Here is a 7,738-nt window from a genome sequence, read left to right as displayed (position 1 = left end):
CCCCTTTTCTTTTACCTCTAGTTGTAAGCTTAATGGTTTGGGAGCAGCACTGGGCATCTATCCTTATATTCAGTTAGATCCTGGCCACCACTTTGTAGTGGTTCAGCCTCAATTTCCTCTGTAATTGGAATCTATCTCAGTAAAATGACTCCCAAACTTATCTATTTTCTCTGTGTTATTGCCTGAATCCTGCAACTAGGGTCTGAAATTCAGTTGCGAAAATAGATACAGAAACTGAAACCAGCTCAGATTCAACACCGGAAAGGGAGAACTCACACGGAGAGCCCATCGCCGTGGCCCGTGGGAGCACCAGCCTTCGCACCTCCCCTCCCTGCACGCGCTGATATCCAGAAGCAGCTCAATGATGATCAGTGTCCTTCCACCGCCCATGCCACGGTTTTCATGCTTGATTCTACCTCCACATGTTAGGGTCTCTATGCTTGATTCTACCTCCTGGGAGAAGTGGTTGCGCACCCTTTCATGGTTGCAAGCATGTTCGATCAGGGTGCTCTTTCCAACTTTCGCAGGACCGATGATCGGCAGGACAACCGGATTATCTGTGGAACTAGGAGTAGTCTCTGCTTGCAACAGGAAGTTCATGATATGCTCCATCTCCATTTGGCGTCCAAACATGCACTTATCCAGCACCAGATACACGTTGTACGGTTGGCGCTGCAGACGTGGGCATGCATTTGGAAACATGACAAACCCACTTACATCTTCAATGGTGTCCCTTACGCTGCCAAGAACTTGCTCCAGTAGCTTAGCTTGTGCTGCACCCTCACCGTTGCCACTGCAGAAACATACACGCTTGGCAGGGTTGAACTTAGATGCGGCAAAGGAGTAATTGACTTTATGATCTTTTCTCCTGTCATCTGTAGGAATAACCACGACGTGTTGTGTGGTGTTGCGTCCTGGTCGGACAAGTATCAGCACGCATAGTCCGAGTAGTACTCCTACTACCTAACCGAATAGATTAGCTTCTAGCTAGTATATATACTCTGCACCCCCCACATTGTAACATCAGAAAATTAGAAAAAGAAATAGAGCAAGGCTCGATACGAGCCTTTGGCCATCATACCGTTTTTGTGTTTCCCGTCTGTTCCATCGCTACGTTCCTTCATCGATTGAATCGATCCTGTCGCTGGAGAGCTAACTTGTGCACGTACGGAAGTATACGGCGATACGTGCATGTGCTAGAGCACTGTTCATCGATTAACCTGCTAGCTAGCTTGCACGTACAGGTTGCTTCGGTGGTTTTGATCTAGCAAGTTCAAAAGCCAACATCATCTCCATGGACAAGGCAACTGAAGATGTCGAGGGTGTAATATTCTCTGTACATCTCCCTTTTCAGGATGCCGAGTTGATGCAGCATGCCCTGGTTTGTGATGAGCCGGTCATCTGCCTCCTCGACGATGATACGAACCCACATTAGCAGCCGTTGCAGACTGTGAAGACTCTCCTCCTGGGTAGGCGCCGTCGTGTGCTTCAGGCATCTGTCCACCAGGAAAGATGTGGATCTACTCGCAAGCTCGCCCATAACCCATAGCAGCAGAAAAGATTACCTCCATGTGTGTGTGAGAACCATCTGGCCTTTGTGCTTCTTGAGGGATGCAGTACGACAACAAATCAATAGCCAAACCAGTGTATCGCTCACTGCGCGAGGTACAGAGCAGTCGCGTGCAGCGTGCACAGTTGGCCTTGCCAGGTAGCCTGCCGCAGCTCTTCACCTAATTTTCCTAACGTGCATCTGCTGCCGGTCTGACTAGATTTTGTGGAGTTTTTTCATGGTTCGTATTTATTTGTTTTTCATTTTTTTGCTTTTTTAGTCAGTCTGCTTAATATGAATTTAAAATATTCACACATAAGTAAAAAATTAAAAAGTTCAGGGATTTGAGAAAACGTTTGTGAATTCAAGAAAATAATTGTGAATTCATAAACAATAGTGAGTTTTAACAAATATTCATGTATTTAAAAAATGCTTATTTTTTTAAAATGTGCCCCGAATAAAAAAATCTCACAAATTTTAGGAAAATCACAAAAATTTAAAATATTTATGTCTTTAAAAATATTTTTGATTAATAAAATTTCATGAATTTGATAAAATACGTATGAATTTAAAAATCTCAGAAAATTTAAAAATGTTCATGAATTCCAAAAGTGTTACCGAATTAGAAAAAATTATCAATTCAAACATGTTTTTAATCTAAAAATTGTTAAAGACAAAAAAAAATATTCACAAATTAGAAAAAATTGCCGACTAAAATTATCATTAATTTATCAAACTATATTTGACTTAAAAAAATCACATTAAAAATATATTCATATAATTTAAAAGCATGCTGCTGATTTGTAAAATGTTAAAGAATTCAAAAAATAGTGATAAGTTCAATTTTTTTATAAATTTGAAAATATTCATGAACTCAAATAATGTGTGCACATTTGAGCAAATGATCTCAAATAAAGAAAACTTGAATTCAAAAAATTCTTATGAATAAAAAGGAACATGAAAAAAAAGAAGGTTTATGAGTTTGGTAAATTTTGTGTTGTTTGGGAGTATTACGTTGGGAATTGTTTATTGTTTCAAACATGTAACAATTTTTCTAATTGTTTTCGGTTGTGTATCATTAAATTCAACCTGAAACAATCGCACTTTTTGGTACACGATAAACATTATGATACGCGTTGAAATACGAAAAATAAAACAATGAAACAATACGCAGCAGTTTCAAACATGATGTTTTGGTCCAAAATCAAAAAAGTACATGAATCTCAAAGCAAGAGTGAAATGATGAATCCATGCATGAGATCGTTTTGGCTCTCCACATGTCCCTGCCCCTTCCACCGCCACCACAAGAGCCAGATTAGCCTCGCGGGTTCAACAACACTTGTTTTCCTTTTGTTTTGGGTGTGTTGAGCTGGTGCCCTCAGTATGAACCTATGCATGTGTTCGTCCCGTGCTCCGTGGAGCCTGGTCGTGTTTTTTCTTTGTTTGTTTCTCTTTCTATGCACTAGTAAATGCGCACGTGCAACGCACGTGTAATCTTAATTTGGCTTGAAGATATACCTAAATTTTCTTTTAAAAAGTAGCATCAAAATAAATAGTTTGTGTAAGCACCACCAGCGGCAGGTCCATCTCTTCCTTCAAATGGGTTGAAAATTGTACTAATCCAACGTAGTTAAGGGCATATGCAAGTGACCAGGGGAGGGGGCACATACCTTGTCCTCAGGCCGCTAAAAGAGAAATCCAAAAATCTAAGCACAATCCATTGAAATCAGCACAACTGATCCACTACCCAGCTGCTACCAAAAGTTTCATACCATTGTGTAACCTAGTTGTTTCATAGCGCATGTTGGTAATGAAGCTTAATAACTGTTGAATGTGTGCACATAAGGCTGCTTTTGGTTCAGTTTTACAAAGCCTGATTTGGGTTCAGTTTTTAGTTCATACATGCTGCTTTTCTGTTCAGTGAAACATGAATTAATCTTCTCCGGAAGAAATGAAGAAAGTAGAGATGAAAGACCTCTGGCCCGGCGGCTGCGTGTTTGATGGCGGCGTCCCCTGATGACCTAGAACCGACGAAGAGGGACGGGCAGGCGGTCCAGGTAGTGTCCATGATGGTCCGACAGCCCGACACCAACTGACAGCCCGACACCAACGGATGGCCGTGCGGCATCCCTGACAGGTCCGACGGTGATGGGCGGTCCAGGCGGCGCCTCCGACGCGCCCCCGCCGGTCGGCCAGGTGGTCTAGGTGGCGTCCCCGACAACCGGCATCCTTGAAGTTCCGGCGGCTTCGCTACGGCCGAGGCCAGGAAAGGCGATGGGTAGAGGCGGCACGGAGATGTGAGAGGCGGCGTCCTTGAAGCTGTTGCGGGTCGAGGCGATGGGGGCGGTGTGCGTCGCTGAAGCGAGGTGATGGGGCAGCGCCTTGGGGCGGTTCCCTATGGCAGTTTCCTTTCGTGTGAAAGGGTATGTAAGGAAGCGGATCGCATGACGGTTCGATGTGGCAGTTTCCTTTCGTGTGAAGGGGTACGTAAAGAAGGGGATCGCACGACGGATCGCTATGGCAGTTTCCTTTCGTGTGAAAGGGTACGTAAGGAAGGGGGTCGGGAGAGAAAGGATTGATTAGCAATAAACGTGTTTAGCGCTAAACGTGTTTAGTTGCTCACCATTAGGACAATAAGGACTGTCGGATTAACGCTAATGGATGACCGAGATTTGTTGGATCTGTCCCACTGGTTCTTTTTATATTGGTATAGATGGAGCTCGCTGTAACCTTCCAATGTTGTTGGTGGTGGTGCTTTATTTTTTTCCTGAAAAGAAGGTTAAACCATTGGCCTCTGCATCAATCGATGCATGTAACCATCTTTATTAACTAGTAACCATGCACGTGCAACGCACGTATAAAACACTTGATATTTCCTCATTCATCATAGTTAAGAGACAATTATTTGAACAAAAAATGTATTGGCATGAACCAGTAAATGTTCCGGTCATACAGGAAAATGCTTGCTTTGCACCTATTGCGGCATATAGGATCTTTTTTACATGAAGCGACAACGGTTCCTGTCAGTAACACACGAACAGACACCACTGGAATCATCTCACATGCCAAGTTCAAAGTTTGGCGAGTTTTCTTTCGTCAGGAGCTCGACAATCACAGTAGTCTACCGAGTATCAACGTATATGAACTCGGGAAACCAAAAGAATCTTGTAAACACAACTCAGTCATTGAGGCCCCGCTCATTCTTTATATGCATCAAGATGCTCTTGACATGTAAATGTTAGTTGATTTTGCAAAACAATCTGTCAAACCACTGAAATGCTGAAAGAAAAATACATGATCTGCAATGAAACTTTCCATCTATATTTTATAGCATTCACAACTGCCTAAATAATATGGAATTGCCATTAGCCGCAAATTACAAAGTGTGCGCTAAATAAGCAAACCATATACAATTCTAGTGGGCTACCATAATTTTTAGACTGCGGAATTCTACAAAATAAATGAATTTGGAACTACCTAGTGGTCTACAATCCCAGTAATCAAGCAATCCATGCACACTTTGTATAATAAATGTATTTTGCTTGAATAACAAACTAACTAGGTGTACAGTTCTACAAGAAGACAAGATAAAAAACCTATAAGAGAAGATATGGAACCATGGAAGTACAGGGAGACTGTAAACACAAGCCTGACGTGTTCTTCACAGCAGATAATTTTGATTATTTCTTATAAATCGTACTTACTATGTTCAACTGAACTGACGTATACTGATTAAATTTGGACTATCCATGCTGTCCTAATACATCAACCAGGAAATAATTTCAAAATATACAGATAAGATCATGATGAGTAGTTTATTTGTTAATCACAATGGACACAAATTTCAAGTTGACTTCAAGAAATAACATCATTTGTACATCTATGACTTACGAACACCAGAGCAAATATTTTTACGATACCAGCCTGAACTTCAAACAAAATTTTCCTGACGAACAACTATCCAACTGTACCACCCTGCACATCAAGAGAAAAAAACATCACAGACTCATCGCATTCCTAGATTCAGAGTGTTTTCGTGGCTCTATTATCTGAAACGCCTTCACCGACAGAAAGTAGTGGTACCAGACGTTTAAGGAGAATCATAGTCCACACACCATAGCCAAGATATATTTCTTCTTTCACATTTGCATACAAAGGAAAAAGCTCTGTAGAAAGATATTACCAGCGTTTGGAAAGGAATCAATTGCAGTAACAGTTGCATAAGAAATGATGCACTGTTTTCTCTCGAAGCTTTCCTACTTATTCACACTTACAAAATTCAAATAAAGACCATCACAAACAATTCGAACAGTCTGGTCAGTTGTAGAGGATTTTCCATATGTGATACTCTCCTGAATGTTGAATCTCAGCAATGTTGTAGAGGAGTAGGCCAGTCTAATTAATTACATTTACATGTTTGTAAGTCTCGATCCTAGAAACTTGCAAACCTACGGTACAACAAAGGCTGCAATTTACTTTTTACTGAAAGATATGTTATCTATTGATCTCTCTCTATCTTATGGCTGAGATGAACATAATTGTGGAAAAAAGCCTCCACTGGACACCACCAACCAATTTCCGAACTAAGGAGGCCGAGGGGGATTTGCATTACCAGATTTTGAAGCCAAGGGCGGTGTGGTAGTGTGAAACTGCTGCCCGGCAGCCACTACAGAATAAGGTACAATTATACACACCAAGCACATAACTTGGGATCAAAATTGTGAGATTATCGTAGGATATAACAGCTGTACCAAGGTTTTGGTTACCAGTCGAAATTTCAAGATTTCCCACGGTTACCGCATATTTCCGTGCCCCTCGATAAATCCTCATACCAAGCAAAAAATACCTTTTTTTTGAAAATTTTGAATTTAAACGCTCCATTTGTAGTCAAGTGCGTAGGATCTAATTAATGCCATGAGATTTGAGTCTGACGTGTTCGTAGCATAGTTCCTGTTTTGAGAGGTCTCTGGTTCGAACGTTCATTCATTCATTTATTTGAATTCAAAATTCAACTATAAAATTCGTTCGAAATATTCTCGGTATTTCCCGGTAACCGTGGTAACCACGTTTTCCCGTCCCCCTCGGTAAAATTGCCTCACTCGTTAACCAAAACCTTGCTCTATTAGTCATGGAGTAGCAGCTTAGGACATGCAGAGATAAGATGTGCAACTGAACATGGAGAAAGAAGGTTCCAACAGTGGTGGAACTCACTTGCGATGCCGTTCTTGTCGCCTTCGCTGTCACGTCGCCTCCTGGATGTCCACTCCCGGGCTTCCTGGGCGACCCTCGGTCGTGGCACCGGGCCTCGATGGAGTGCGGCAGGCTGCTGGCGGCGGACCGGGTGACGCAGGGCGCGATGGCGCTGCGCGGGGACCCGTCGACGCCCAACTTCCTGCTGCTCCCGCCGATCTTCTTGTTCCCGGCACTCGAGCGACTCAACCTCTCGTTGGCCTCGCTGTGGGGCCAACCGCTGCTCTCCTCGGCCTCGCGAATTGCAGGGGCGCCCGCCTCCTCCTCCTCCAACCACCTCCCGCTCCATCGGAAGAGATCGCCGAGCGGAACGCCTTCATTGCCGCGCACCTCGCCGCCTACTCCCCGCCATGTCTGACCTCCCCCTCTACTGCTGCGACCCCTCGACGCTCGCCAGCCCCGCGCCCTGCTAGCAGGCCAACCTCCGCAGCGTCTATCTCGGGATGGATTGGGAAGCACACAAAAGAGGAAGGGAAGGGGGGGCCGGTGGCGCAATGTTGTTGCGGATCCGTATTTCTCGATCCAGGGAGAGATAGAAGGGTCAGAGAGGCACGATTCAGGTGGAATCGACCCAAAAATCACATGGCTATGGGCGGGGCCGCCGGGATCGGGGACGCAGAGCGCTAGAAGTATCGGCAGGCCACACGTCTGCTTCGCAGAACATTTCATCTTAGATGTTCATCTAGACGGTAGACCGTTCGCGTAATATAGGCAGTGGGATATGCTTATAAGGTTGATCTGATCTGGCGGTACAGGTTATTCTGTGTACAGTTTGTTGTGTGGCTTTGGGAGAAGTCATCTTTGCTCTTTTAACAGTAGTAGAGATTATTCCATGAAGGTCTGACAAGAACATACATCAAGCCACCTGAAGCCTCCACTCACACCTACAAACTTGATAATGTTGCTCTCACTCCCCATATCTATAACCGATGTCGTCGC

The sequence above is a fragment of the Triticum aestivum genome, chromosome 2B (genome assembly GCF_018294505.1).
Source record: "Triticum aestivum cultivar Chinese Spring chromosome 2B, IWGSC CS RefSeq v2.1, whole genome shotgun sequence".
NCBI lineage: Eukaryota > Viridiplantae > Streptophyta > Magnoliopsida > Poales > Poaceae > Triticum > Triticum aestivum.
Note: the sequence above shows the minus strand (reverse complement) of the source record.